The sequence below is a fragment of the Leptopilina boulardi genome, unplaced genomic scaffold (genome assembly GCF_019393585.1).
Source record: "Leptopilina boulardi isolate dan_hultmark-lab unplaced genomic scaffold, ZJU_Lbou_2.1 LbouV2_316, whole genome shotgun sequence".
NCBI lineage: Eukaryota > Metazoa > Arthropoda > Insecta > Hymenoptera > Figitidae > Leptopilina > Leptopilina boulardi.
The window spans coordinates 3,841,702-3,868,044 of NW_026137881.1; the positions used below are offsets into that span (position 1 = coordinate 3,841,702).

Here is a 26,343-nt window from a genome sequence, read left to right on the forward strand (position 1 = left end):
CGGACTTTTTTTTTAAATCGTTGTGATTCGCTTGAAACTCACTTCTTGGGGGTTTTTGGAGTCGCTGATTACGAATTCGATGTCAGTTTTTCAAAATTCAATATGGCTCATCCAATATAGCAAAAAAAAAAATTTTAATCATCCAATTCGTTTAAAACTTTTTACTCTAGGATTTTCCGGGTCACTAATTACGAATTTAATATCAGATTTGTAATCAACGTCACTGTAAAACCTTAAGTAACAAGTTTCGAGTAAATCCAAATGATTTAAAAATTTTTCACCGCCATATTGGAATTAGCCATTTTAAATTTTGTACAACTGACATCAGGAGTGGGATTACGAATAGCAACAGTGCTAGGAAGATTTATAGCTACGTATAGCGATTTGAAGCTACATTCACTTTAAAAAATTTTCTAGCTATCAAGTGACTCAATCATTTTGACAGATTTAGGTTCGTACAATTGTTTTCCTGATAAAATTCAAAGCTAAAATTTATATAATGTTTACTTTTTAAAACGGAAAGTTTGAAATTAAAAATTATGGATTCAGGTTATATTTACTCGTATTTATAAAAATGATTAATCAAATAATTGTGTTTATAATTGCAAAAACTAAAACAATAATTTGAAACAACTTACTGAAGAAAAACTTTTTTTGTAAAATTATTGTTATAAGTAGTTTACGCACATTTCTTTACAAATAAAATAAAGTTACAATATTGCAATGGTTGAAATTAAAACTTATATTGCATTTATTTTTAAATTCTCTTTTATTAACTAAAAATAAGGCGACCACTAAATTGTTTTTATTCATAACGCTTCAATTTTAGAACAATAATATTATCATGTATTTTATTGATGCAAAAATTGTTCTGAAGAACCAAAAATAGACTAATAATATTAAAATAATTTTTGTAATGGTATGTATATTAGAATATGTGTCAAAAGAAAGTTAAAAATTTTCTCGACAATAGAATTTTTGATCTCACGCAAGAGTTCCCTAATAAAATGTATTGGACATTTTTTTTGAGTTAGAGAGTTTTTCAAGAAATCAAAATATCAATTTTTAAAGTTAGGCTGATAAAGAATATCCTAATTTTAAATCTCATGCATTTTATATATTATTTTTAATTATTGCAATAAGATTAATTTTCTTAATTTTTATTTATTAAATTAAATTATTAAATTAAAAAAATTAATTTCCTTAATAAATTATTTTAACATTACAAAAGATAATTTATTTTCAAAGTTGTTATATTAAATTAATAGGCTGTTTACAATATTAAAGTATAATTTATTTTGTAACTAGTAAATTATTTTATTTGAAAGTAATAGTTGGCAAACATGAAGTTAGAGAATTGATTCCATCTTCATGTTGTATTTGTTTTCTGTGTAGATAAAATATTTTAGGAAATTGACATGAATTCTATATCAAAGCCCAAGTAGAAAAATTAACATTACTAACGTTACTAATGTTACTAACGTTAGTACCTATAAAAAAAATTAAGAAAATGTTTCTAAATTGTATTTTTGCAGAAACTTGTCGAAAATCGACCACCAGGAAGTATTTAATGTTCTTACCCGCACTTTTTATTATTTTCATTTCTATTATCACTTCCACTTTTTTATTTTCATTACCGTTTCCACTTTCACTTTTTCTAATTCTCATTCGCACTTCCATTCCCACTTCCACTCTTTCTAATTCTCATTTTCACTTTCACTTCCACTTTCACTTTTTTATTTTCATTACCACTTCCACTTTTTCTAATTTTTATTCCCACTTCCCTTTTTCTAATTTTCATTCCCACTTCTAGTTTTCATTAGCTGTTGCCATTTCGACTAAAACTCTTTCTAATTTCCATTTACACAACCATTTCCACTTTTTTTAATTACCATGGATGGAAATTAGAAAAAGTGAAAGTGATAATGAAAATTGAAAAAATTAGGAATGGAAGCGGGAGTGAAAATATAAAAAAGTTGTAATGAAAATAAAAAAGTGGAAGATGAAATGGGAATGAAAATCGGAACAAGTGGAAGTGAAAGTGTGAATGAGAATTAGAAAAAGTGGTAGTGGCAATGAATATAAAAAACTGTAAGTGGAAATAGGAATGGGAATGAAAATTAGAAAAAGTGGAAGTGGCAATGAATATAAAAAAGTAGTAGTGGAAATGGGAATGAAAATTAGAAAAAGTGGAATTGAAGGGGGAATGAGAATTAGAAAGAGTAGAAGTGAGAATGGAAGTGCGAATGAGAATTAGAAAAAGTATAAGTGGAAATGGGAATGAAAATTATAAAAAGTTTAAGTGGAAGTGAAAGTGGTAATGGGAAAGTAGTGGCAAAGTTTCTGTGAAAATATATTTTAGAAACTCTTAATTTTTTATAGGTACTAACGTTAGTAACATTAGTAACGTTAGTAACATTAGTAACGTTAGTAACATTAGTAAGGTTAGTAACGTTAATTTTTTCACCTGGGAGGCCTTATCTAGAAGGGTTATGTTTATATTTTCTTTTAAATTACTATCTTGCAGTTTAAGTTTTGAAGAAACTGTCAACGCTATTTTATTTTGGATGTGATTTGGAAAAAATTTCACTAAAAATATATGTAAGTTTTTAATTCTAACTAACGAAAAGCGCTACATAGCGACTAACGTTATTTCTTAATCCCACTCCTGAATTTTAAAAAACACTAAACCCTAGATAAAGACACTTTGCACCTGATTCTCTTACTAATTTTTTTAAAATAGAAAACCTTTTGAAATATTTTCAATAGAGTAAGAAATCAAATCGTTTTTGAATTTTTTAATAACAATTCGATAAAATTGTTATTTGACTTTTTTTTTAATTCATTCTTTTGAAATGTATTGACTATAAAATATAATGCGACTCAAAAAAAGCTTCATTACACTCTAAATCTGAATCAGTGAAATTTTCACTGATTTATAGATTTAGAGTGTAATTAGTCTCACACCACTCTCCTGTTCTCTTATTTTATTTTCTCAAGTTTGGAAAAACCTTTTTTTTATTTATTTTACGAGGTTTATGTTTTAATATGATGATATTGAATCTCCTTAAGGGAATATATTACATGGCAATGAACTATTTAGTGAGAAATCGTGACCAATTGAAGCGAGCAAGCAAGCAAAATTTAATCGTATAAAGGAGACTTTATAGGACCGTGTGTGTGCGGGGTTAGTATATAATGTATAATTATTATATGAAGTCGACTATATATATATATATACACTGGCTGGGTTGAGATGGAGCATATTGCCCTTTTACACGGTCTTATCGACGGGGAGCAGACAGAGTCGAGAGTTGGTGGTATAGGAAGGCAAGCTGCCTGGGCTGGCTTGGTCCGACAGCGGAGCAGATTTACGAGGACCGCTTGGATAGCGAATGATAAATGCGAGGCGAGATAGCTTTATTTATTCGCACGATGCCTGCCCCTTTTACTCCCTGTCTCACGTCTCCGACCCTATCTGGCGATGTTAGTTTGTCAGTACCGTGTCTGGAGGACTGGTTCACTTTGGCAAGACAATTTTATGATGTAATGTCCATTACAGCATATATATATATATATATATATATATATATATATATATATATATATATATATATATATATATATATACATACCTATATATATATACATTCGATCGACATCAAACGATTCCAATTTATCAAATTCAGGTCGAATTACGTGTACTCGACTTTTTTTCAAGACGATTACGTATTATATACCCTTTTTTTGCTTTGAATCATTAATGACAAGGTTGTCATTCTCTCAAGTGAAATTACACCGCCTATAAATCAGTCTCGTTTAATTTGAAATTACACTTTTGGCATTAATATTAATTAGTTAATTAGTTTATTATTATTATTTATTTTTTATTACTTATTTATTTATTATTATTTATTAACTAGGAGGGCTACGCTCCCCTTCCTTAAATCTTTAAATTTTGAGATTATGTTCATATTTTAGCTCCGATATGTTGAATTAGATGATACGCAAGGGTCAAGAAGCAAACATAACCTCATAATTCAAGGTCGAATGTTAAGAACACGAAGTAGTATAAGGAGACCCCACTGCTATATTAAGCTCACGAAAAGTTGAAGCTGATTTCCTCGTTTCTCTTACAATTAACGGAGGTGTCGAACCTATCGGAAAATTTGGGAACTAGTTACCCACACTGACACAAAATGTCTACATACAGTTACTAACACATAGAACTTTTGCAAAATGGCTGTCGTGACATAACTTGCATAAACTGATTGTTTTTATATCGCTTTGTTTTTTTTCTGGTTTTTGTAAATAATTTAAAGAAAAGTAAGGAAATTAGTGGTTCCATTAAAAGGATGCAAAACAAATTATGTTAAAGGCCAATACAAAATATAAATCTATTTACAAAACTATTTTCAAAGAAATCTAAATAATAATGATGAGTTTGATTTTAAATATAAATCTTATTAAAGAAAGCTTGCTGTAAGCTTTCCAGGAAAGATTGCTGCAAACTTGCCATGAAAGATTTCTACAAGATTGCTGCAAGCATAGTAAGAATGATTGCGGCAAGCTTGCCGTAAAAGATTGCTGTAAGCTTGCTACGTAAGGTTGCAGGAGAATTTCAACAAGCTTCTGGAAAGGTTGCTGCAAGGTTGCTGCAATTTTTAAAAAATACATTTTAAATTAAAAAAAAATATATTTGTTTTCTAAATTTGAAAATCCTTGTGACGTTTATTATTATTAATTATGTCCTGTTTATTTTCATTTGGAAACTCAACGAGAAAATTTTCGAAACTTTGAGGGGACTGAGAATTGAATCCGGGTTCGACAGACACTAACCAAAGACCCTAACCGAGAATCTACTCGACCAACTATCAGAGAATAAAAAAATCTTGCTCTTAACCCTCGACTGTTTTTATGAGTTGAAAAACAGTTGAAAAACGAGTTGAAAAACCTTACGTAGAAAGCTTACAGCAATCTTTCACGGCAAGCTTGCCGCAATCATTCTTAGTATGCTTGCAGCAATCTTGTAGAAATCTTTCATGGCAAGATTGCAGCAACCTTTCCTCGAAAGCTTACAGCAAGCTTTCACGGCAAGCTTGCCCTGGGTGGGACATTTCGCTAGCTCAGACAAGCTTGCAGCAAGCTTGCGCGGCAAGCTTGGTAAGCTTGCTGCAAGTTTCCGTGCTATCTGGGTATGGAGATTCTCCTTGTTTACATCGCTCATGTCACACTTATAGCAAATTTCGGAAGGTATCAATTTTTCCCGTTAGGGTTCGACACCTCTGTTAATTGTAAGAGAAACGGGGAAAACGGCTTCAGCTTTCCCGGACAGTGGGGGGTCTCCTTATACTACTTCGTGGTTAAGAACATAGTTCAAGAGGACGCTAGGTTTGAAGTTAAAATCGGTTAACATAACCTCAAAATTATGTCAATTTCTAGGTAAAGAAGCCACTAGATTTGAGGTTAAAAACAGAAATTTACCAAAATTCATTTTAGAAAACGGGACAACTGCCCTACTCCTCATTGTGTCAGCACTGGTTACATAAGTTAACTTATGTTATACAAATTATCTTGTACAATTATAATAATATATTATAATTGCAATTTAATGGAAAAATTGTCAATTAGAGTGTATAGAAATGGAAATATAAATTATCATAATAAATTTAGAGTAAAATGCCATATGCGTGATTATTCGATAATTACCGCGCGATTTCCTGGCAAATAAAATTGACTCACACTCGTTTGAATTTAAAGTAAATTTATGCGCCAGTAGTGTAATATTTTTAATGAATATGGTTTTTGTTGGGAAAAAAAAATATATATATATATTATATCGCATTTATAGAGACAGGAGAAAATTATTTAAAATGTAATCCTACCGGTTTGCGACATATGTGGTCTGAAAGCGACCGGTATGATTCAAAGAGTTAAACCGACGGAGACAGGTTTGAGTGCTTGGGGATCGATGTACCCTTCGTGTCAAGGCAGATGTATTATAGTGCACTTTGATACATTCTATCAGATTATTATATATATAGTAGTAGTAACTTACGACAAACTGCACGTAATTTATATGCATTTATCAGTGTGCAATATATACATATATATATATATATATACATAAGAGGACGCCGAACCTGTAACTTACACCAATTATTTTTTTTTCTTTTCTATAATTATACATTGATATTTAAAAATATTATACATTATACCAATTTTCCTGACTCAAATAATATATCGGCTGTTAAGAATAAAAAAAAAAGAAATTTTCATGATTACATAAAAATCATAAAATAAAGGATTTGTTTCAGAGAAAATGCCACCTGGGGCGACCCTGGGATAAATATATAAATTTAGCACCTATTTATGATTTAAAATAAAATTTTTAATTTTTTTCTCTCTACAATATTTGGGAAAAAAAATTAGTCATATCCTTGTCAGTTTTTCTATAAATTAAAAATGATTTTTAAATGGCAAAAATTCCAATCAGATGGAATTAGTAGAAATTCAAAAAAGCAATTTTTTTTGTTTCTACCAATTTTCTCTACAATTAATAATTTACAGGGAAAACGAAAGAAAATAATATAATGACAGTGTCATTACGTCGTGCCGCCGTCAGATGGCAGAATCATGTAGGGAGCACAATGCCGCAGATATTATTATATTACTTTCCTAATTTTCGTTTTTTAAAGTATAATTTTTTAAAAGTGTCGTACGCTATGAAATTTTTTGGCATTAAATTATCACCCTAGAAAAACGACACTGAACGTGAAAATGATAAACATTGATATAAGTATATTTTGACGAAGCTGAAGTACGCAATGTTTATGATAAACGATTTTTAAAAAAATAATTTTTTAAAATGAAAAATTCTACAATTTTTTGCCAAACATTTTTTTTTATAATTTCTTGATTAATGAAAACTAAAAGAAATATTTTTTGGGCGAAAAATTATAGAATTTTTCATTTTAGAAAATTATTTCTTCAAAACTCGTTTATTGCGTACTTCAGCTTCGTATATTTTGAGCATGTGTGATAAAAAATATTTTTCTCTCGAAACACGGACACCTTTTAGATAATCGGCCAAAATGCCAAGGATCCTTATATCTTATAAATTTCCCAAATCTGAGAGATTGGGCAAATCCATACGAAAACGCGATTGAAAAACGAAAATTAGAAAAGTAATATAGTAACATCTGAGACTTTGTGATCCCTACATGCTTCTGCCATCTGACGGCGGCAGGACGTAATGAACCTGTCATTATATTATTTTTTTCGTTTTTCCTGTAAATTATTAATTGTAGAGGAAATTGGTAAAAACAATACAATTCCTTTTTTTAATATCTACAAATTCCATCTGATGAAATTATTTCTTAAATGTTTTCTTAAAGAAAAGTTCAGTTTTTGTCATTTTGAATTTTCAAATCAATTTTTTTCAAAAACGGCTCCATAAAAGATTTTTGTTTTTATTGAAAAAATGATGTATTGGTGATCTGGAATAATGATCTGGAATCAAAACCAAGAAGAAAATCCCAAGTACAAGAACCTTTAGGTTAAATCGGTTGAAAAAAAAACCGTGTAAAATTAATATTGAATGAGAATAATGTTAAATTTAAATTCGCTTAAAAATTAAAATTCTTTTTTGGAATAAGTTAAGCCCCGTATTATTTTGCTGCATCTTTTTTCTGCTCTGAACTGTAAAGATTTTATGAAATAATTTTTTTCTGCTTGTATTTAAAAAAAACCGCAGAGGGATATTAATTAATAAGTATACTTCTACTGATGAATAGTTATAAAAATCTAATAAATGGTATTTTACTTAACCGCATTTTTACTTTAGAACAATATGGAATTCTAAAGTGGCAATATTTCTCTTTTTTTTTTAAATGAAATCCATAAGAATTTATGAGACGCTTATTGTTATATTCTCAGTTGCAAATATAATAAGCATACTTATATATATATATATATATATATATATATATATATATATATATATTGTTATTTAAAAATTTGTATAGGAAACTTTTAGATTAATATTAGCATATGTATGTGTAAACGCTCACGGTGTAAAGCATGACTGTTTATGGACGACAGTAATTAATGGTCTTGAAAAAAGATAAGATTGGAAGAAAATGTCGAAGGCACATGCAAACATGCGCTCATATATGGATGGAAGTTCATGCGATATATACACTAACCTTAAGAATAGAGCAACTTTTCTATATCTAATTGTCCATAATTTAGAGTGCCAACATTGTGGCGATAAAAACATCGACACGTTATGATATAGTCACCTTTCTTTAATTCCAGTTGAAGACCTGTAATTAAAGACAGATTATGTCAACATTAATATTATATAGATATATTAGAATACAGCGATAGAAAATATAATAATATACATAAACTAAAAATTGTATAGTCACATTTTACAAAAAAAAATAATAAAAAATAAATTTAAAAAATTATCTTAATAATTGAAATTTTTTTCGTTTCAGATGAAAATGTTATTAATAAAAATTGTCATAGGTCAAAATGCAAACATAACCTCAAAATTAGGATACAGATCATAAAGCAAACATAATCTTAAAATTAGGTCAAAGATCATAGGTCAAAATTCGAACATAACCTCAAAATTTGGCCAAGTTCATAGGGTTAAGATGCGAATATAACCTTAAAATTAGGTCAAAGGTTATACGTAAAAATTCGAACATAACCTCAAAATTAGGCCAAGAAGAGTAGGGGGCGTGACGAATTGAAAATTTTTGATTATAACATAAAATTTAAAAATAAATTAACTCAATGAAGCGAACTAAAAGATAAATTTGATTAGGAAATAAGAAAAATGTGTTTTTATATAGATAGTGCGTATAAAAAAAATTGGTCAAATTTAAAATCTCATTTATATGTGCGTGCTACTGCTAGAAGAGATATATGTCATCACATTATTTAAAAGTAAAATTTCTTTCCTCTCGACTTATTTACGGCTTTCATAAAATAAAGTTGTAGAAATTTTGTATTTTGTAATATACTTGTGAATGCAACATACGTCTCTTAAACACTTCTTTCACATACACATACACACACACAGATAGACTCACATTTATACTAATTTTGTATTCACACGCAAAGTGCGATTGAAAGTTTATAATGCAGACAGCTGTACATGAAAATTATGATAAATACCCCTTAATGTCTAACAATGACATTTAAAATTTATTATTATATATATAAACATATTTCAAAGAAATTTTCATTTTAAAATTCATATATAAAATATACATTTTATTCACATTTATATATTTAAAATGTGAACGACAATTTTTTTTTACGCCTAACTCTCTCACGAGTTTTATAAAATTAAGAAATATTTTTCGACATTTTATCTAGATTTCTGAATAATTTAAAAAAATTTGTAAACATTGAAAATAAATTGCTTAATAGAAATTTTTTTTTCAAAATGATGTATGGAAAATTAAAATATAATTTATAGGGGAACAGGAATGGCTTTAGGCAAAATGGTGGCTGGGGCTTTTTTCAAATTGCTAAAAAATTTTTTTTAAATATTTTTTTTTCGGGGTTAGTTCAATTCCATTTATTCGTTTTAAATTTTAAATAAAAAGGAAATTTTTTTTTTAACTTTAAAAGATGTTTCAGTGCAGTATGTATTATAAAAATTTAATCTATAACATTTTAAACCAATAAAAATTGCGTTTTAATAAAAATTACAATTTTCTAAAGTTATATAGAACACGATTTAGATAACATAACCTAAAATATTTAACAATCGTTTCTTTACTATGAAAAATTGTTAATCTCCATTCAAATGTAACTTTTAATGTTTCAAAGTGTTAAAATATAAAATTTTCCCACACTATTACTGAAAGCTGTAATTAAAAATTATTTTTTTTATCAAAAAACATGAAACTGGACCATCCTTTAATTTTGAGTTTCCGTTCGATTCTTTCTTAGGTAGAATGGTGAGCGTAACATAACCTCAAATTAAAAACTAATTTTTAACTTTGTTTTCAATACAAATTATACAATCGAATAAAAATTAATTTCCACTACCATCAATTTTGTTTTAGCTTCTAAAATTTAATGCCTCCACCCTAGAACCGGCCCTGAAGTAAAATTGTCAAAATTAAAAAGAAGAAAAATAAAAATTTACAAAAAGAAACGCAAATTTCCTAGTTTTCTAAAGTTGTACCAATTTCACTATTCAGTGAGGCTAAAAGTCAAAATTTTTTTAAAAAAACCAAGAAATTGAAGAAAAAGTATCTTAAAAAAAATCCTATTTATTATTTACTTAAATACATGTACAATAAATCCGTACAAGTAAAAGCCACTTCCTTTACATCATTACAATAAAGCATTGTCAAAAATTTTACTAGATCGTTTCTCATTCTCAGAAAAAAGTCTTTGCGGCGATTTAAAGGCGCTATCTGGAAAAATCATTTGCCTTGAAAATGTCGCCGAAAAAAAATTATAAGAGAATATACATTACAATATATATATATATATACTGAAAGAGGATATTAACAACAGGAAAAACCCCAAAAAAAGAACATTTCACTTCTGCGAAAGAATTGTCTATGGTTTATGTCCACAGAAAATAATGGAAAGCAAGTGCGTATAGCTTATATATACTATATATATTATATAGACGAAATGTGGAAAGTATAGTTTACAAAATTTAAAACTTAAGGTACAACCACCCGCAGAGGACTAACAGCTGTGAGAGGCAAAAAAAAAAAAAAAAAAAAAAATAGCAGCACATATCTGACACTAAGTAGCGATTTACGTCACCTTGGTAAATACTTTTCTCTCTTCACTTCTCTTTTTTTTCCCCAAAAAAAACTGGTCAACTTCATCTCCTGTTGAGAGGAAAGGCAAAAAAAAAAAAAAAAATTATATCCCTATTTCTTTTTCATGCTCATACGAGTGGAAAAAAATGTTCAGTCACGAAAGTGCAATGAATCTTTCTAGTATATGACGATATATGTATATGTAGTCCCTCTCTCTCTTTCTAAAAGGACCCCGTAATATGCGGGTGACCCAAGGGGCGTAGAATGGGCCAAGGATTTCTCGAGAAAAGCGTGCAAATTCGTTTGGCGTTTTTTGTCAACTCGTCTCAGTGCCGGTCCATAGATAAAATGGATAGTCGATTTGTTGATGGATATTTATTGGCTATACACACAAAGTTTTCATTCAGGAAAAGAGAGAGAGGAAACATATATAATACACCGCTGGCGGAACTTTGATCTTTTTCATTTAAGTCATAGTTTCAATGAACACAAAAGTGTCAAGAGTCTATATTTTTGAAAGTCACTCGTTGATCTATTGTCGAAAGTAAATTGCTTCCTTTTTTCCAGAAAAAAAAGAAAATATATATATATATATTGACCGTTTCAATTACTATACTATAGATTTTCCGTATTTTGTACAATTTCGATACAAAGAAAGAGGAGGAGGATATGAATTTAATTAAATGGAAAATATTTTATTTTTATGTTACATGTAATATTTTATATACAATATAAATTTAATTCAAATAAAATATTACTGTTAGAATTATTTAAGTGTATTTTTGTATAAATTAGAGGCAAATAAATCGGGAGGACGATCGTGCGCATGTGCAAGTTACTTAGAAATCGTTTGCGCATGGATAATATTCACAGAGATCTATTGCGCATAGGAGATATGCGCAGAAGTCTTCTACGCATAGGGAACGTGCGCAGAAGTCTAGTACGCATCGGAAATATGCGCAGAAGTCTTCTACGCATGGGGAACGTGCGCAGAAGTCTAGTACGCATCGGAAATATGCGCAGAAGTTCACTGTACTTGACTAATATTCTCATTAAACCACTTACATACAAAAAAAAAAACACTTTTTATAATAATTTATTATTTTCCATATCAATAATAAAAGTATATATATAAAGTGTTTAATGTTGAATATGAGTATATTAATTTTGTATGCGTGTATAATTATAAACGTCTTTCACTCCTATGTATATATATATATATATGTATAAAAATGACAGGTACACAAAGTGTATAAAAAATTTAAATTAAAGCCCATATAGTCGCTTGTCATCTCAATGCAAATAGGTATCAGGCATGTAACATGAGGTTTCGTCTCATTACTTCGCATGTATATGTATATATATATATATATATACATAAAGCCGGGGTCTTTTCGCAACGAACCGAGGTAAAACAGTCCTTTGTTTCACGTCATTCATTTATCGTTTTACCGTAAATTCATGCCCACAGAGAAGCCAGCAGCAGTATATCGGAGATTAAATTGTGGTGAGATCAAAGAAGTGAAAAGTTGCACGCACGCCACCACCAACTGCTATATATGTATATAATCGAAATGAAGTTTCACATAATAAAATCTTGGGAAAGGCACCGCCAGCCTTGTAATAGAACTCTTTAAAATTATGTTCCACGTAAACATCTATGGGGAATTAAATATAAATCTCAAACACGTGGGTTAAAGAAATCTAAAAGTCATCCTTTTTGGTTTATATTCTATGTTACAGCAAAAGAGGGAACAAGTTTCTTTCCTTCGTGTGCGGCAGATAAAGGAAAACATTTTAATTCTTAAGAACGTCCGTTTCCTGCCCTCTGTAATCTTGGGCAGATCAGCAGCATGACAGTTATTACTTTGTCTTGGGTAAACTTCAAAAACAGCCTTGCCTGAAATCTTAATGGCCTCCATGCACGCCTGTAACATATATATATATATTGTAAATGACGAAAATATATATATATATATATAGACAAAGTCAAATCATGTTTGTTCATATATGAGAATTCTTTGAAAATCTCATCTTTTTCTATACTTTCACACATAGGTTTTTTCTTATCAATATTGTAAATTTAACATAAATATTCAAATCGAAATGTAAAATAATGGTTAAAGAGATGAGAGTAAACTTTAAAGAGGATTTTTTTTATATGTTAAAACTGAATTTTAGTAAACGGAAGAATTTGACTTTAAAAGTTATATGGCGCCCAGAGCAAACGTTCTGCTTTTATTGCAAAAACTTTTTAATGAATCTTTCAAAGTTTGTAAAGTTTTTTTTTTTTGTAGAGGAAATTTTTACGAATTATTATAATAATATTGTACTCGATTTTTTTAAATATAGAATTAACCCTTTCTTTTTTTTAGAAAAAAAGTGGGTATTTAAGAAAAAAAATTATAATTTTAAAGGCCAATGATTGTGAATCTGATGTCAGTTTTACAAAATTCAAAATGGCGGATCCAATATGGCGGTGGAAAAAAAATTTTAAATAGTTTGGATTTACTCGAAACTTGTTACTATTAAGGTTTTACAATGACGCTGCTTACAAAACTGATATTAAATTCGTAATTATACTGAACCGAAAAGTCCCCGAGTAAGAAGTTTCAAAGGAATCGGATCGAATTTAAAAAATTTTTTTGGCCATATTGGATCCGCCATTTTGAATTTTAAAAATCTGACATCGGATTCGTAATCAGCGACCCTGAAAACTCCTAAGGAGTAAGTTTCAAGTGAATCCGAGCGATTTTTTAAAAAAAGTCCGACATATTTGATCCGCCATATTGGAATTTGAAAAACTGACCTCAGATTCGTAATCAGCGACTCCAAAAACCCTTGAGTAAAAACTTTCAAAGGATTTTCCTACGATTTTGTAAAATGTCCGTCATATTAGATTCGCCATTTTGAATTTTGATAAATTTACTAACTTAACTAATTGCAATTATTATTATTATTATTATTATTATTACTATTATAATTGTTATTATTAATTTTTAGATTTTCTTATTGACGATAAAAAATGTCTTGGGCACAATCCTAAATTTTTGAAACGACCCTGCGGTGGTGATTTTTAAAACATTAGACACGTGTGTGTGAAACGATTTGAGAGAGATTTGTCTATGTCCGTTGATAGTGCGGCGATGATACTTCAACTGTCGAGCTGACAGACTTTATCTAAATTTTGCACACTAGAATCAGTGTAAGCGTACGTGTGTGTGTGTGTGTGTACCACGACGTGATGTGCAACCTTCTTATTTTCATTTGTATAGCTGCTCGGTTATAGACGTGGACACGGCCAAGAAAATTTAACTCAATACAAACTTGCAAGAATCCAAAATTGTATAATCATGAATATTTTTCGTCTTTTTTTTGTACCTAATAATAATTTATTTGATATTTGTTCCAATTTTCAAAATAAAAAAAAAAAAATTTTTTTTTTGAGAAAAAAAATGTATTTCCAATGCATAAAAAAAGTATAAAACAAAAATATTCATGAATCTTATAATTGTTATATAAACAAATTTTATTAGATTAGAATTTTTATTTTTTCTAAAATATATATAGAAGCAAATAATTTTTTTGCTGTTTTATATAACTTAAAATTTTTCTTTTTAAACAAAAAATATAATTCTAAGTAAAAATATATATAGTTTATTATTATTGATTGTAAACAATTTTATAAGGAAATTAATTTTCTTTTTATTTTTATATCATTTGAAAGGGTTTTCAAAAAAAAAACTCTATGTGGCATAAATTTTTTATTGCATTTCAATTTTAAATTTGTTGTCAGTTTTCAAAAATTCAAAATGGCGGATCCAATATGGCAGACGTATTTTTTGAAAAATAGTTTCAATTATTCTAAAACTTATTATTTTTAGCACATTCATATTGTGTTTAATTTATCGGGGGAAAAAAAAATATAATTATAAAAATTTTTCTTTCTCACAAATGCATTTATTTCTCAACAGGTGAGAGAGAAAGAGAGAGAGAGAGAGAGAGAAAATGAATTTAAGAATTTTTCAATACGTGATTAATACGCGATAATGCAGACGAATAATAATACTACATATATATTTAAAATTAGAAAGAGTTAAGAAAACAAGATAGTCGGGGGAGGATCAAGAAGTACATATATATACCAGTGAGAAAACGAGCGGATAAATCTAGAGTCTCGCGAACATCTTCCGCCAGCTGGTTTCCGTCACTCACGCGGCTTCTTTTGATCCTTTTCGCATGTCTATATAGCACACTTATATCTCCCGTATAGTTAAGTTCTTTGAAAACTTTTAATTCAATTCGTCAAGATTGTCAGAATTAATCATAATATCACAAATCCTATATATATTGATCAATGTGTATTCTTCATTCGAAATAACGATAAAAATGCAAAAAATTGTATTTAAATTTCAATCAATCATTATTAATAACAATAACAATAACAATAATAGTAATAATTAATTATTTTTTAAATAAATATATTATTATTATTAATTTATTAAATAAATAATTAATTATTATTATTAATTATTTGTTAAATAATAATAATAGTAATAATTTTTTCGCTGATTACGCTGATTACGAATTTGACGTCTGTTTAGAGAAATTCAAAATGGCGGACAAAGTTTTGAAAATTCATCCGATTCACTTGAAACACGTTACTTGGGGGGTTTTTGTGGTCGATGATTACGAATTTGAAGTCAATTTTTGAAAATTCAAAATGGCGGATCCAATATAGGGGGCAGAATAAAAAAAAATTAATCAAATTTGCTTGAAACTCGTTACTGGGCGGTTTTTGAGATCGATGATTACGAATTTGAAGTCTATTAATTAATTTCTTCTTTCGTCCGCCATATTGGATCCGCCATTTTGAATTTCTCTAAACATAATCCAATTCGTAATCAACGACCCTATAAAGACTCTCACTCAATTAACGCATAATTCAATTAAATTCGATGCTCTTTGATTAGAAACAAAGTGTTTTTGAATTGGACCCAAAAAAATGTAAAATGGCGAATATTTTGAAAATTTCACCTACTTTTTAAAATCGCCCAACGCCATTGAATTCAGCGTACTCGAATCAGGTTTAGATATGTGTCAAGTTTGTTAAAAAAAAAAAAAAATTCGTTTCGAACACAGTGTATAATTATTATTATTAAAAAAAAAGAAGAACAGAAGAAATAAAATATGTTTTCTTTCCTTGATTGTCAAGATAAATTTACATTACCTGAATCATAAACGAACAGGAAAAGCAGAGAATTATATAAATGAGCTAGAAATTGAAAATGAATTGCAACAAGTTCTTTTCATATTTATATATATATAGGAGAAACATTGCTTTATATTTCCGGTGTTATAAATCATGACAAGTCATATGGCAGGTCGCTCTTTCGGTTACACTGGTTTATAATATACAAATATATAAGCGACATATAAAATCTAAACCAGATATTGTATATAGAATATTATATATATATATTCACAACATGCAATATATAGGCTCTATAATGAAAGCTTAAAAAGACAGATGGGCACAATGAGAGACAGGGTGAATCGAATCGTTTTGGATGTTAAAGACGATACGTCTTCGTATTTGTTTTCATATTTATCTTATTCGTGCTCCCTAATATTTTTTACTCTCTCTCTCTCTCTCTCTCTCTCTCTCTCTCTCTCTCTCTCTCTCTCTCTCTCTCTCTCTCTCTCTCTCTCTCTCTCTCTCTCTCTCTCTCTCTCTCTCTCTCTCTCTCTCTCTCTCTCTCTCTCTCTCTCTCTCTCTCTCTCTCTCTCTCTCTCTCTCTCTCTCTCTCTCTCTCTCTCTCTCTCTCTCTCTCTCTCTCTCTCTCTCTCTCTCTCTCTCTCTCTCTCTCTCTCTCTCTCTCTCTCTCTCTCTCTCTCTCTCTCTCTCTTTCTCTCTCTTTTGAAATTCACTCAAATGTAAAATAGCAGCTGAAATTTTCTGAAATGCATCGTGTCACGGTTGACGAGCAACATCAACTACATCCGCCATTCATCACATGAACAATTAAGGTCAAATTTGTGATAGCCACTTAAAGTAATAAGAGAATCGCTCTCAAGGGACCGGTTTCTGGTTTCCGTTGACACTTTGCAGACATATTAAGGAGCAAAGGACACACTGAGCGTCTAGCCATATTATAGTAGCTGCGTATAGTGAACCCTTGAAAGTTTGACACGATTTCCGTTTTTCACTATATATCTCTCTCTCTTTCTCTTTCAAGACACTTCAAAACGTTTCGGTGAAATGTTGTTTTAAAAGTTAAGGACTGCTTTCAAAACATGTGAAGAGGATGCTTTATCGCATTGATGTCTATCTCGTTTCATCTTCACTTCCTATTTTTCTTGGACTACTGAAAAAGGCCCACATAAGTGAAATCTCTTGATGGTTATTAAAACAAAATATTCAAAATCTTTCAACTGTCAGTGACGATGTCAAGCTTTGGCTTAGAAAAACATAATCAATTCCAAATTTACATTTATCATTCTCTCTCTCTCTCTCTCTCTCTTCTTTTTTCAATGAAAAATATTTTTTTTTCTAAAACTCCAAATAGTGAGAAATTGGAATCGTCTATTTTGAAATTCAGTAATGTTAATTGAATCGGTCGGTGCAGAAAGAGCATATAATTCGACAAATATCAAAATTAGGAATAAATAAAAAATTGTTTTTATTCTAAACTATAGAGTTTTATTAACCCGTTTGCCAGTCGCTGACGCATATATGCGCAAAACTAAAACTGTACAAGAGTGCACTTGACGCATATATGTATATGCGCAACTTATAAAAAGTGATTAAAAAAATCTTAAATATTCCTCAAAGTGGTTTCGTGGTCGCTGTTTCCAAATCTGACATCAGTTTTTCAAAATTCAAAATGGCGGATCCAATATGGCGAATTGAAATTATTAAAAATGTGCAGATTCGATAGAAAATGGTTACTCAGGGGTTTTCGGGTTCGCTGATTCTAAATTTGACATCAGTTTTTCAAAATTCAAAATGGCGGATCCAATACGGCAATAATCGAATCCGCAAATTTTTAAGAATTTCATTCCACCATATTGGATCCGCCATTTTGAATTTTGAAAAACCGATGTCAAATTTGGAATCAACGACCCCGAAAACCCCCGAGTAACCACTTTTAATCGAATCCGCACATTTTTAATAATTTCAATCCGCCATATTGGATCCGCCATTTTGAATAACTGATGTCAGATTCGTAATCAGCGATCCTAAAAACCTTAGTATATCATAAGTTTCATGAAAATCCGTTAAAATTTTTTTCAACACACTTTTGACCCAAACAATGGAAATCTTATTGTCGACAGGCAAGGGGTTAATTCTATTCGTTTTGCATTATATTCTATTCACCTATAAGTTAAGGGAACGTACAACCTATATTTTGACACCTTTAAGGGGAGGCATCATCACTTATTTTGACATCCTTAAATTTAAATTATCAAGAGGTTAAATTTTTTTTCTTGCATCATTTTCGAGTCCTACAAACAGAGTGGTCAAAAATAGAAAATAATAATTTTTGTCCAGTGCATAGAATTATTAAAGTTTTGAAAAAATAAAAATTTTCAAAATTGTACTTATTCTGTTTCTGCACAAACGAATTCAATTATATAAAAACAGGAATTTATTGAAAATCAATTACAGAAAAAATTATCCAATTATTTTATAATGGAGAATTCAAGGGCATCAGATAAAGTGTTTTGATCAACTGAAAAGTACTTAAAAAATAATATATATTTTACAATTAAATTTGAATATAGCAATAAGTGTATATAGGTAAATGGTATACATATGTACATACAGAAGGTTATTCAATAATAAATTTTAATAAAAAGAAAATAATCAATTAATTAGATAACTTATTTGTTGATTATGAAATTTATTCAAGGGAAATATATAATTAATTAAAATATAAAATTTAGAGAATGATTAAAGGAGATTTATAATCAAAATTTCAAATTGAGTCAATGATTTAGTATATATATATGTAAAGGTTACTTTATAATAAATAAAAATCTTAATGGCTATAAATATATAAATTAGGGAACGAAGACAAGAGATCACAGTAGGGAATAATTCAATTGAATAAGAAAATATAAAAGTCTCTATTAACACTTATATATATATAGTTTCTCAATGGAAGAGAAAATTATTCACAATAATTTTGATACTATAATCTAATGGATTCTATATATATATATTAAGAAATAATGTTAAAATATACTTCAAAATATGCATCAACCATAATCTGATGGACATTACGATTTAGAAAATAAAAATCCTCAGGAATTTTGAAAGAAATAGTAATTTGATGTACTATGATAAACCTTTTTGAATAATAAAATTTTTAAATAAATTATAATTAAATATTTCATTTTAGGAAATGCAGAAACATAATGAAGTATAGGTCAAAATATGACCCACTGTAGAGTCGAAGTTAATCTACAGTAAAGTGAAAGTAGTCCAATGTATATAGCCAAAGTAGGTGCAATAGAGTCGAAGAAGGTCTAATGTAGAGTCAAAGTAGGTTCAATGTAGAGTAAAGGTAGTTTCAATGTAGAGTTGTAGTAAATTCAATATAGAATCGAAGTAGGTCAAAATAGGTCCACACTGCAGAATCGAATTATAGATCCAATGTAGAGTCGAAGTAGTTCTAAAGTAGAGACGAAGTAAATCCAATGTAAAATCTAAGTAGGTCGAATGTTAAAGTTGGTTTAATGTGTAGATTTAAAGTAGGATCGAATGTAAAGCTAAAGTAGATTCAATATCTAGAGTCGAAACTGGTTCAATGTAGAGTCAAAGTAGGTGCAATGTAGAGTCTTAGTAGGTACAATGTAAAGTTGAATTAAGTCAATATAGGTTCACCGCACCGTAAAGTCGAAGTAGATTTATTGCAGAGTCAAAAAAGGTCTAATGTAAAGTCAAAGTAGGTCCAATGTAGAGTAAAAGTAAGTCTAATGTAGAGTTGCTGTAGGTCAACATCAAGGTAAATCGAATGTAGAATCTTATTAGGTTTAATGTGTAGTTTTAAAGTAGATCGGATGTAAAGACATAAAGTAGATCCATTGTAGAGTCGAAAAAGGTCCAATGTAGAGTAAAGGTAGGTCCAATGTAAAGTTGCTGTAGGTTCAATATAGTGCCAAAGTAGACCAATGTTGATCCACTGTAGAGTCGAAGTAGTCCAATGTAGAGTCAAAGTACGCGCAATGTAGAGTCGCAATAGGTCCAATGTAGAGTCAAAGTAGTTTAAATGTTGATTTTACGTTGAAAAAACCAAATACTGTTAAAACAGGAGTTAACTATGCTTTTATCTTCAACTTTATTTTCAAAAAGAGAACAAAAATACTTTGATTGTAATCGATTTAAAAATAATGGTATTTTTTTGATTTTGTGGGCTATCGATGGGGACATGAACTGCGTTTATAAAAATGGTCAGGATCACCACACACATACACACACACAGTCATATGTATATCTACAAACATGAGATACATAATGCAAAAGGTATTGTAATCTCTGGCGCGCCCTCCTGCATACAATGCTCTCTATCGATGCACTCTATTGTTGTCTTTTGAAATAAACCCAAACAGCCACCACCTCCTTGGGGCCACTTTATTATAGCCGTTAACATATAATATACGTATCATATATATATATATATATATTTATATTTATATTCGTTTCTCATTGAGAAAACCCGTTTTCTTTAGCGCTATCGAGATGAGAAAGTTATAATAATCATGTAAAATCGTCTATTGCCAGAGATCACGAAGGGAGAGGGGAGAGAGAGAGAGAACAAGTAGTGGGAATGCCCAATTTGTCTTTTAAATTACGCTCTCTATCGCTATAACTGATAGATATGTCATTATTACGAGTCTATATATATATATATATGCTACGGCTATATAGATATATAAATTTTCACTAAGACTTTATATATACGAACTTTAAACGTATAATAATATTTAAATTTCAACGGCCGGTTTCTTATAAATATACAACTTTTGATTTATGTAAAAGATAATTTTCGATTTGCCCAATATTTAAAACTGTCGGGCTTTGAAAAAAAAAATGTTCGCGCTCATAGAAAATGTTTTCTTGGCAATAATATTAGAATGTAAATTTTATATATATATATTAAGATCCAAGATAACTATCATACTAAAAAAAAGAACGTGCTCTTAAAATGCAATTTATCATGATTTCGATTAAAATAAAGGAAAAAATTCAATATACGCGCAATCTGCGAGAAAAATGTGTGTTTGTCTGCTTTAAAAATTATATTTATATATGATATGGTGCGATCAAAACTTGTTTCGACAAAATATTTTCGATCTCTATCTCTATAAGGTATAAATAATGTTATTTTTTTGTCATCTTTGTTATTTGTTGAGAACTCAAAAATAGTATAAGAATTTGTTGTCACGTGCATAAGGTATATATTATTTTCTTTTGTTCAAAAATTTATTGTTTTAAAAATACTACCAACTTGAATAATGAAGCTATAAATTTGAAAACTTGTGAGATTCAATATTATTTAAATAAATAATAATTAATATTCTTTTCTTAAAAGTTACAATAAATATTCGTATACTGGTAACAAAAATTGTTTCTGCTACACTGAAAAAAATGTGTCAAAGTAGGTCCAAAATGTAGAGTCAAAGTTGGTTCAATGTAGAGTCAAAGTAGGTTCAGTGTAGAGTTAAAGTAGATGAAATGAATAATTAAAGTAGGTTTACTATGAAGTCAAAGTTAATCTATACTGTATAGAATCGAAGTAGTCTAATGTAGAGTCAAAGCAGGTGCAATGTACACAGAGAAAAATTAAAAAACGAATAAAGTAACTTTTACTTCAAAAGTAAAACCTGAACTGTCCGCAGTTTCTGAGCATTTCCAGCAATTTTTACTCCGATAATAGTAAAATTTACTCTGAAAATAGTAAAACCTATACTCCTGATATAGTAAAAATTATTCCGGAAATTGTAAATTACTTATGGAGTAAAAGTTTCTAGAAATGCGCAGAAAGTGTTGATAGTTCCAGTTTTTCCATTTTTCTCCATGTAAAGTAGAGTTTAACTAGGTCGAACGTTGAGTTGAAGTAGATTCATTGTAGAGTTAAATAACAACAAAAATTAAGGTTTACTAATAAAAAGTAAAATGAACAAATTTTAACAATTTTTTACAAAAATCGAGACAAAAATTTACCATAAATATTTGTGGTAACAAAAATCTTTCTGCTGCACTAAGAAATAAATTATTTGAGTAGAGTCAAAGCAGGTCCACTGTAGAATCGAAGTTGTTCTACTGTAGAGTAATAATTTTCCAATGTAGACTCAAAGTAGGTACAATGTAGAATCGAAGTAGGTACAATGTAGAGTTGATGTAGATCAAATGTAGAGTCATAGTAAAGCAACTGTAGAGTCAAAGCAGGTCCACTGTAGAATCGAAGTTGTTCTACTGTAGAGTCATATAATATTCCAATGTAGACTCAAAGTAGGTACAATGTAGAAACGAAGTATAGGTACAATGTAGAGTTGATGTAGATCAGATGTAGAGTCAAAGTAGATACAATGTAGCGTTAAAGTAAGTCCAAAGTAGAGTAAAGGTATGTCTAATGTAGAGTTTAAGTCCAGTTTAAAGTCGAATTAGATTTGATGTAGAGTCGAAGTTAGTTTATTATTTTTTAAATAAATATTAACATGAAACAAACAATCTTTCTTTTTTTTAATTAAAGAAACTGTATTTTTCTTCGCTGTATTGTTGAAATATTCAAAAAAAATAATTGTAATTCAAAATCACTTTGCAAATAATTCTGCCAAAACTTATAAATCTCAAATTCAAGATCATTTTGAGTAATTTGAAGTTAGTCACTAAATCAAATAGAAAATATTTTATTAAAAATTAGTAAAAATTCTTAATAATGTGAATTAATAGCTCACTTTTCATTAATTTAAATTTAGAGGAGGTTGCAATAAAAATGAGTACCAAGTTTTTTCAGTGATTCTTTTAACACTAATTTTACGTTAAAATAACACTGTTTTTCAATCTTTTTTTTTGGGGTAAAAAATTTCCGAAGAGTCAGAAAGATTGAAGAAATTCACAACCTTTTCTTTAGTGGAGTTTATATATATATATATATATATATATATATATATATATATATATATATATATATATATATATATATATATATATATAAATGAATAGTTTTCGAGGTGGAGAGTCGCGGCTAAAGGAATCCAATTTGTAGATTATTTGTACGGGGAACGATTCCCTTGAGGGTCGTTGAGTATAAGAAAAGACGCTCGTAAGGCTTCAAATTCTTCTAGAAGCCCAATGCTTTACACGCAGTGTAAGTAGTTTATGAGGAGCGATAATCTTTCTTCTTTTCAAATGCGAAAAGAGCGAGGCAAGCTCCTTCTTTACAAAAAGGTTAATGTTCCATTGTGTTGATCGTGTATAGATGGTACATTGTACATATTCCATTTAACTAAAGAGAGAAAGAGAGAGAGAGAGAGAGAATATTGAAGAACGGCACCCGTCAAAGATCTACCGTGAAGCTGATACTGTTGGACTTGTCTAACAATGAGAAGTGACAGGCTGTATATAATATTCAACTGGGAATTCTAAGTGCCCCTTGGGGTGATCCTTATGGTTAAGCCACACGATTTGTTTGCCTGTCGTTAGTGTCGCCTGCGTCAACTAATCACCGGCCATTGTGTAGTAATGGATCCGCAATGATCCCTGTGCCACATTGATTGACAGTCAATTCTTTGAAGGTGCGCGTACGATATAAGCTCTCCAAAAAGCAATATGCACACGCAGCTCTGAATGAAGTCCCCCGAGCTAGAGATGACATCCGTGAAATGACTTTCGTTTTCTCATTTTTCCAAGTATTGACGAGAAGCTGATCAATGATCTCGTTTTAAAATCAATTTCAATAAAATTCTCTTCATATATATATATTCGTCCAAGTGATTTTTTTTCGGAAATATTCAAAGGAATATATATGATAAATATCGTATTAGAAATATGAATAAATGATTAATCGATTTTTTTTTTCAAAACAGAAAATTGAATCTAAAGGGATATATAGATGACAAAATATAATGTTAAAATATTCAAGAATCTATCATGTAAAAAAAATGTGTAAAGTATATATGTAATAACCAAAATAGGGGGATGTTATAAAAAGGTAAGACGAAGCGTGATAAAAAATTTTATGATCATACATTTATTTTTGCACCTTGTATGTATATATAGATATAGAGGGGGTCGCGACTTTTTAGAGGAAATGGCACCCATGACGAATATGTAATGAGTGCAATTTTTATTTGGATTCTTAAAATAAATTATTTATATTTTTCTCCCGGAAGTTAACAATATATGGTAAATATACAATTTATTAACAGTAATTTTATAAATACAAATTAGATTACAAATGCATAACTTTTTTAATTTTTATGGATTTATATATATCAACTTTTAGGATTTTGTGGCCCAGGCCCGAAAGCCTTCTTAATGAATAATTAATTACTTTGCTACTACTATTATTTTACTATTACATGTAATTTAAAACAAAATAATTAAAATTTGTTCATCTCTAGAATAAATTTTTCACGACAAGCTAAAATTGTATTTATAATAGTTCCTAATTGATCGAAAATTTTTTACAAGTCAGGAAGTGGGAAATCATCAAGTAGATGATTTTAAACTGTAACATAATTTTAAACCATTTTTAATTAACAAAAAAAAGCAGTGTTGCCAATTACATGGAAATTTCCCGGAATACGGGAAATTTTGACAGCATTGGAAAATTTTACGGGAAATTCCGGGAAATACTCTAATAATGCACAAATTTAATAGATTTTTAACTATAATTCAAATTTTTTAACAGAATAAATTTTAAAAAATTTTTAATGACTTATAAAACGATAATTAATTCAAAAATTAAAAATAAAATACAGAAAAACTTAATATAAATAGTAACAATAGCAATACAAATAATAATAATCTTTTATCAGAGCTTATATATTATATTATAATTCTAATAAATTACAATTTTATATGGTGGGAAATTTCATGGAAATTTAAGAAATTTTTCCGGGAAAAATCGGAAATTTTATACTAGACTGACGGGAAGTTGAGGGCGCTCACTCTGGCAACACTGAAAAAAAGTTTCGTTTATTCCCTCAACATTTGTTAAAAATTGTAATTTCTTATACTTAAATAATTTGTAAGCAAAGCTTTCTTGGAAATTGTTTTTATGTACATACACGAATCGTTGCAATTGAAAATAAATGTTCAATATGGCCCCGTACAACAACCATTTTAGCATCTGATGTATTTGCTGAAAAACGTGTTTACGCGCGTATGTGCACAAGAATTTATTGGACTTGAAAAGGCATTTGAGATTTTTTTTTTGGGTATAAATCGCAAACGTGAACACTGGCAATACATCCATATTTGTTAGTTTCACGTGAAGCTATATGGAAGCACACACACACACACACACGAAACATATAACGCGTGTGTGTGTGTGTGTGTGTAAAAATCAGTAGAGAAAAAACAATATTAGTTTGGCTCCGCACGCGGTGAGTATATACATATACCGCACCACAAGAGTGTGCGGAATCATGGTGACGAGGCGCGGAGAAATTTATCGTTCACATATATAACATGCAGCAAGTCTCGGCAAACGCGAGACTCAGCCGATAACACGCGAGCTTTGCGGTATATCGCATCGGCAAAAGTAACGATCCCGTTATCAACGCGACATGTCGTGGAGATATCGATTGAGTTACTGAATCCGGGCAAAAGCGACGACCGCAATGGAAAGCTGACACTGCACAAGAGAGTAGAATCATTTAATCACAATCTTCCATTGACGACATTCTCATGCCTGATTGAGGTGTCGTTTTTGCATAAAATGCCGATAAATCGTTTCAAGTTAAAATAAAGAATGAAAAAGAAGATAATCAACTTGCGGCAATAAAGATTGAGAGAAAATTTTAGGTTGCGAAAATAATTTCTCTCCGCAATCAAGTTAAATCCGCACTTGCGACTATGGAATTAGTTTGTAAAAGACTAATTGAAATATCAGATAAAAACCGAAAATTTTAAACGATTTATCGAAATAGAAATTAAAATTCTGTCGGAAAATAGTTATTCATTATCTAGTATGAAACACTTTGTTTCTGTTACTCTTCAGTAACAGGAAACACTGAGGTTAAGTTTCCCACTGCGCCATAAATGACCAGCGGTGATTCTCGGTACTATTGACACTTGGCGCAAAATTTTAAATCAAAATATTATTTACAAAATGGTATATTATAGAAAAAATAGAATTGAACATTTAGTATTTTATGCCTTACTGTTGAATAAGCTATATATTGGTTAATATCTCAGGGATAAATATTTAATGCCCAATAAAACAAAAAGATTTCAATTGAATCGACATTAATATCAAATATATACGTTTTGAACGATATGGTGTGACAC

General features: G+C 29.6%; 1 protein-coding gene across 5 annotated transcripts in view; it reads right to left on the reverse strand.

The window, feature by feature from the left end:
* LOC127284011 (uncharacterized) overlaps positions 1-26,343 on the reverse strand; it is a 240,551-nt gene that overhangs the window by 177,741 nt on the left and 36,467 nt on the right. Inside the window, exon 4 of one of the 5 annotated variants that reach the window (XR_007843417.1) lies at positions 8,304-8,327. The exons of the other annotated variants lie outside the window; for them this stretch is intronic. The gene's annotated coding sequence lies outside the window, so the exon portion shown is untranslated. The remainder of the gene's footprint in view (positions 1-8,303; positions 8,328-26,343) is intronic. 5 annotated transcript variants of the gene reach the window in all.